This window comes from Rattus norvegicus, chromosome 3, assembly GCF_021556685.1.
Source record: "Rattus norvegicus strain SHRSP/BbbUtx chromosome 3, alternate assembly SHRSP_T2T, whole genome shotgun sequence".
NCBI lineage: Eukaryota > Metazoa > Chordata > Mammalia > Rodentia > Muridae > Rattus > Rattus norvegicus.
Window position 1 is genome coordinate 37,396,664 of NC_141536.1, and position 7,477 is coordinate 37,404,140.

General features: G+C 38.7%; 1 long non-coding RNA gene across 1 annotated transcript in view; it reads left to right on the forward strand.

Moving 5' to 3' along the window:
• Window positions 1–3,125, forward strand: part of LOC147995468 (uncharacterized) — a 141,126-nt gene extending 138,001 nt beyond the window's left edge. The window contains exon 5 of the long non-coding RNA XR_015684940.1: window positions 1,453–3,125. This is a non-coding gene — a long non-coding RNA (uncharacterized LOC147995468). The remainder of the gene's footprint in view (window positions 1–1,452) is intronic.
• Window positions 3,126–7,477: the final 4,352 nt, after the last annotated feature.

Sequence of the window (7,477 nt, forward strand, 5' to 3'; positions counted from 1 at the left end):
CACTAAGTGACTCAGAATGTGTGTGTGACAGAAAATCTGCATGTGAGCCTATAAGGGTGTAAATAAGACTAAGCACATGTGAAGGTGAGAGCATGAAAGGGGAAAGATATCTGTGAGAAGAGAAGATGAGGAAAAATAGGAAGATTATCAGGAGAATGAGAAAAGAGAAGACAGGAAAGAGGTAATGGAGAGGAGGAGGGAAAAATCTGAGAAATTATCTATGAGAAATAGTGTAAGATGGTGAAATGGAGAAGCAATGTGAGTATAAAAAGAGATATGTTTGTATTAGAATGAATGTGTTTTAATGTGTTCCAATGTGTATTTCTCCACATTCAACAAGGCAGTTTGTCAATGGAGAAACATTGGGTATATATCAAGAATACTGCAGAGTAGGCCTCATAGTTAGGAGTACTTGGTTAGCATGGAACTGGCTCCATTTTCTTTTGTGTACTTGTTTTGGTATGATTTTTTTCCCCTTTGGAAGAAAGAACATGACATGATGTTGGCTGTAGAGGGAGGAATATCTAAGAGGAGAATGCATCTGATCAAAATATATAAAAAATAAAAAAAATTAATCAAAGGGATATCACTGCCATAAACTAAGCTGGGTTTCTCCCTGTAAAGATGTGGAAATAGCTTTCTGTTGTCAAGGACCAGTGAGTGACACAGCAGGCATAATTCTTTGGGGAAATATACAAGTAGAAAAATAATAAGATACGGAAGAGATAGGATGGCTAGCTTTGTCAGCCTGACACAATCTAAAAATATTTGGAAAGGGAATCTCAGAGAGCAATGATCTGATGAATTTGGTCTGTGAGGTATTGTCTTAATTTAGTTTATTGGCGTAGTAAGTCCCACCCTATTGTGGGCAGCACCATTCCCTAGGCAGGTGGTAGAACTAATATAGGAGTAGAAAAATCAAGCTGAGCAGCAGAAAAGCAGTCACATGTATTCATGTTTCTCTGTCCTTGACTATTGATATGATATAGTTAGCTGCTTAAGTTCTTGCCTCAACTTCCCCACAGTGATTGACCATAACACAGACTTATGGGTTGGAAAAATCCACCTCTACCCCAATTTGTTTTTTATTGGATGATTTTTTTTTTTGTTAACAGACATGAAAGTAGAACATAAACCGGTACAGAGGATGTAGCACTGTTGCTGTGAGAACCTAATCATATAGCTTTTATATGCCTCAAATTGTTTGTGTGGGAGAAGTATGTAAGCATTTGATATATCAAGCTTGAAAAAACTTTGAATGCTAGAAGCACAGCTTAATGGGATGTTTTTGTGGAAACCTGGAAAGTAATAATGCCGAGAGAAACTTGGAAAGTTGAGATCCAAATGATGGGCTCTTTGAGAGAAACACAGCATTTTATTAGGAATAAGACTTTCATCAGCAACTGTTTGTGTGACTTTTACTTATTTATTTGTATTTACTTATTTTCTAAGAATCGTGCGGGCTGATAAAACTGCGATTGAAGAAACAGCTTCCATGATAAGATATCATGACCACTGAATGAAAGTCTATGCTTAATGGGACAACAGGATTGTTTCTTCAGGATCAGCACAAAGAAGTTGATACAACTATGGCCCAACAGGAGTGGGTAAATTGAACAATGTAAGTGTTGTCCTTGTAGTACTAGTTTTGAAGGCATGGAAGACGCAAGGCTGAAGGGGCCATGATGAGCAGCTGAGACTTGGCACCATGTGGCAAAGTTGGAATCCCTGTAGAGAGATCTTGAGATGCCAATGCTCAGAGTAGTGGATGTGAAACCTCTGTTTTAAGGAAGACCTTAGGATACTGGCAATGATAAGATCACAGATTGTACCCAGGGAAAGCTTAGGGTATTGAGTGGAGCTTCTCTAAACCAAAGAGAAAAGCTGTGCATGCTGTGAGTGGCAGAGCTGGAGGAATAGAGATTAACAACCCTTTAGAGCCTAGAAGATAAGCCCCAGCTGGGGGACATTGAGTTATAAGATTTTTATATTCCCTTTGCTGGTTTTTTTTTATTTGATTATTTTTCATGATGCCCTGATTCTTCCTATTTGAAAAGACATCAGTCTGTCATTGGAAGTATATGAGTTATTTTTAATCTTATAGGATTTCACAGTTAAAAGAATCTATACATTTAAAGCTGAATATATTTTACATTGTGAAAAAGCAGATTCTGGGAGAAAATAGCAGAGACTTAAAGGTGATGTGTCCATCAGGAAGACAAGTGGTAATTTATGATGGCTAGCTTTAATTGTTGCATTTCTACAACCTACGATTATCTGGCAATCTCTGTGTATGTCTGTAGGGAATTGTGTTGAGTTAACTGATGTAGGAATACCTAGCCCACTGTGGGCAGCACTATCCCTTAGGCAAGGAGTTCTGCAGTATATAACAAATAAGCAAGCAAGTGAACAAACACATGTATATCAATTTCTCTCTCTTCTTGACTGCAGATGTGATCTGACAAGTTGTTTGAAGTTCCTTGCTTGACTTTTCCATAATGACAGACTATAACCTGGAATTACAAAATGAAATAATCCCTCCCCCCTCAACTTGCTTTTTGTTAGGGTAATTTATCACAATAACAGAAACTAAAACATCAGGAATTTGAGTTTTTGTTACACATCTTTCTGCAATATAAAAATCACATGAAAGGTATAGAAGGCTATAAAGGCAAATTAAAACTTAAACAACATGAAGCTGACAGGAAACAATATAAAAATGGCTAGCATCAGTTATCCAGAACACTATGCATTGGCTATTGACTGACACTAGATACTAGGGAACCCAGAGATACTAGTATATAACTGTACCTTGCAGAATGTCACTTGTATGTAATTGTGTCCCTGAGATCAGATGTGTTTGGACTTACAGACTTGACTTTGTGTACTTCATTGTAGGCTTACTTGTCTAACTCTATACAACCCAATGTCTAGCAGTCTTTGATGTAATCTTTGTCCCAAGGGAATAACATATATTTCGTCTGCTTATGACTCCAGGAATTCTCTTCTTCCCAGCTCTCAGTGGCTTTTCTCATTTGATTTTGGAATTTGAACCTCCCATTATATGAATATGCAATACTTTTATATTCAATAAGTATGAGTCAAATAAAACAGCTTAATGTTGTCTTCTGTGTCTTTTCTTCAATAATAGTTCTACCACACACAATCATATTTCATAATAATCAGTTTAAATGAGAATCAAGAAAGAATGATTATATTCTATAATTAAGGTGATGTCAGAATGGAGAAAGAGATCTTGGTGATGGTGGCTCCACCAACCCACACATCTTTCATTTGATTATCTTGTGGTCACTCTGCTCCTTTTTATTAAACAATGTATTTTAATTTTGCTGTATGTGAAATTTTGAAATAATTGATTTTGTGGTTTTCAATATTTTTGTTAAGTAAATTTGTTCTTAGACAGTTACATACATGCATGTAATGAATCCTGACAATTCTAACTCCCTACTCTCTCACTTCATGAATATTCCTTTCTACTCCCTTTATACCCTATGATTACCATTATCACATTCATGTCAATTTTTTTGTCTAGTGACCCACTGGGTTTAACCAGAACATCTCTGTGACCATGGTTTTGGAACTATCTGTTGAAGCACGATGAACTCAGTAATAGATACTCAACTGAAGCCAAAGGCTACCAAGAATATAAAGCAATAATTAAATAGAGCAAGGCACTATTTGACCCTCTCAGTTCCATGACTGATTGCTAACAGAACTGTTTGTGTGGGGACCCAAAAAAGGTAACTGTAGTTATTGTGACTTCATGACAGTTTTGGTTGGCTAGAGGATGGCATTAATTAGGGGTACACTTTATTTTCTGGCCCTCCCATCCACCTACAGTTTTTGCTGACTCTTAAAGTGGTAATGTAAATGTCTTGAATAGGTCTGCACCATTGACTGTTATTTAACTCTAGGACCTTGGGCAGTCAAAAATCTCTGAATTTACCATTGGTCTCTGTAAAGAGAGTTTCATATGATTAAGGCTAAGAGTAGCTTTTGTCCTTTGTCTATGGACATAAACATAGCTCTTTGGGAGGGAGGGAATCAATTCCTGGAACTGTTAACCTAGTTAACAACTCATGTCTGAGGATGCCATAGGCCTTATAGGGAAATTTAACTACTGCTTAGCTAAATTGATATAACAGCTTTTAAAATGAGGCTTGTACTGTACAATGCAAGTACTTGATCAAGCCAGAGGGAAGATTCTCCATGAAGTGTTTTTGCTAGAATCTGCTTTGAGCTCCTGCCCTACTGGTCTTCCTGCATAGATTTCTGTGAACAACAGAGACTGTGACCTATAAGCTGACATCAGCCTTTTCTTCCCTACATTGATGTGAGTCAGTATTTTGACATTGCAGCACAGAGGCAGACTAGGACAGGGCAGTAGAGAGGGACAAACGTGCCAGTCCCATAGGAAAACCTTGCCCTAGGAGTGTGAACTGTTCAGTGAAGAGAATACTGAATATGACATTTTCTTTGTTGCAGTTTTGATTATGTACTTTACCAAGGAAGCAGCATCTCCCTACCAGCAATATTTGATATTGTTTTTTAAAAATATTTAGAAATTATATAGATTATACAACTAATGAAGGGCTACTCCAGATAATTTGAAAGTGAGCAACATTAAATCTGTGGGGATGTGTTCTCTGAAAATTACTGAATGGGTAGGTTGGCAGGATCTCAATCTGACTGAGTGAGGGCCCAAGATAGGGGTGGTGTTAGGTGGTGAAACAGCTCTTCTAGACAGTATTCAATGAAACAACTCTTCTTAATTTAGGTGAACAAGGCCTATATAAACCTTGAAGGGTGGGTAGGGATTTTCGGAATGACTATACATTTTTGTCTGGGGCTGAGGTGCTGGGAATGCTTCATTTATATGAAGAAGAATTCCAGGTGCTAAAGCCTATAATTTTGCTAAGAGGCTACACGACTACCTTAACTGCTATCAGGGCATACAGGCTTTAAAACAGGGAGGGGACAATCCTTAGGCTTGCCTGTCTCAAGATAAGATTTTCAATGTTTGGACAAGTCTTGACCTCACCTTTGCTCCATTCCCAATCTTCCCTTAACACTTGCTCCACTGTACATGAAGGAGCTTCTCAAGAGAACCCAGGAAGGAAGTAGGCCAGAACAGACAACTGTGTTTTTAGCTAGTCTTATCCCTATCTGTTACTCCTTGGGTTCTAGGGAACACAAGGTACCACAGAGCTCATTGCTCCTAGGAAAATGAACTGAACTTTTTTGCAGAACATACTTTTGGAATGGTGTCAAATGCCAGGTACCTCGGTCCCCAGCTCTGAAAAGAAGAACCAAAAAAAAAAATGCCAGGTACCAGATAGCCTTAGAATGTAAGGGCAAACTAACTGGCAGGATTACGGTTTCCAGAGTGTACAGTTAGTAGCAGAAGATTCAGACTTTAGAAGCTGGGTGTCTTAGGGTTTTATTTCTGTTAAAAGACTCCATGACCAAGGCAATTCTTACAGCATTTTCCACAGTGGAGATTTCCCAGGTGGGGATGGTGGGATTTCAAGTTCTGAGCTTGGGGTGAGCTCAGGGATTGGTGGGTTTTCAAAACCCAAAGGTGAATAAAGACTTTTTATCCTCCAATCCTACACATTGAAGAAAATTCTCCTTATAAACAGAACATTATATTCTCTGGAACAAGTAAACTGCAGAAACTGGGTATTTTCATGCTGAAGAATGAAACTTGGTCCCAGTATCTACCTCTGTACAAAAAATCAGTTTAAAATGAAACAAAACAATAATGTAAGACTCAAAAACTCTAAAATGACTGGAGGAAAGATTGAGGAAAACACTTCCCTTCATGATGGAGGCACAGAAGACTTCCTGTTTAAGGATGTCAGTAGATGAGCAATGCTGCTATCTTTGAGTCATTTCTGCTCCTGTAAAGTCATCCTTTACTTATATTCCTACAAGTAACCCCAATAGAGTTCATGGATCCACTAGTTGGACTTTGGTGCTGTCCTTACTTTAGTATGTCATGGGATCCTTACCTAGGGTAAGTAGACACATATTTTGTCTTTCCAGGAAAAGCTTTGTCACAGGACAGTCAATACTAATGGAATCAAGTTAAAGATCCAAAAATAAAACCCTATACCTACACCTACATAATTAAAAAAAACCCAATTTTCAAAAGTGTAATAATGTTATTGTTCACTCAATAAATATTACAGAGAGCATGCATGAAACAAATAAAATAGTATAACTTTTTTGTCGTAAACACCAATAATGTATGTATGTATGGTTCTATGGTTCTTTAGAACTGAAAATGCTCAACACACGTTACTCAGCACACACAGACACTTTGTCATATTTGCATTCATCATTGTGTCAGGGACCTCCCAACTGGGTGTCCATGGGCTACGTAGAACACTGTTTTCTTGCTGGCCCAAGTCAGTCTCTACTCCTCCTGTTTCCCTACCCAATGTACTTCTACCATACATGCATTCTTTCAGTACTGTGCATTTCTGTAGCATTTCTCGTGGTCTAGAATTCATCCCAGCTCCATCCTCTCAGCTCCCATGTAATCCCTACACAGACTCTTTTTCTGACCACTTTGTTTTAAAATTTTACCACCAAACTTCTCTTCCACCCAGACACTAATTCTTTTCATTTTTGCAAACATGTATATATTTCTTGCATATTCACCTCTTCATTGTTTCCCTAACTACAGTGGGAGACCATCCTTTTATTTTTATTTTTTATTTTTTACTTTTTAAAATTTTATTTAATTATTTATTGCATTTCAATGATATCCCCCTTACCGGATTCCCCTCCAAAAACTCCCTATCCCGTCCACCCTCCCCTTTGACTCCACCCACTCACCTACTCCCACTTCACTGCTCTAGTATTCTCTTATGCTGAGGCATCAAGCCTCCACACGACTAAGGGCCTCCCCTCTCATTGATGCCCGATAAGACCATCTTCTGTACATACATAGTTAGAGCCATGGATCCCTCCGTGTATACTCTTTGGTTGGTGGTTTAGGTCCTGGGAGTTCTGGGCTGTCCAGTTGATTAGTTGATATTGTTCTTCCTATGGGCTGTATTTCCCTTCAGCTCCTTCAGTTCTTCCTGCAGCTCTTCCATTGGTGCAGGCTCTTGCCAATGGCTGACTGTGTGTATCTGCATCTTGTATTAGTCAGGTGCTAGTAGAACCTGTCAGAGGACAGCCATACCAGGCTCCTGTCAGCAAGTGCTTTTTGACATCAACAATAATATCAGAGTTCAGTTCTGCCAGATGGGATGATTCCCTAGATGGGGCCTTTCCTTCAGTCTCTGCTCCATTATTTTTTTGTCCCTGTGTTTCAATTAGACAGGAAAAGTTCTGGGTTACAATTTTTGAGATAGGTGGGTGTCTCCATCCCTCAACTGGGGGCCATGCCCATCTACTTGAGGTGGTCTCTACAGGTTCACTCTCCCCTTTGTTGGGTATT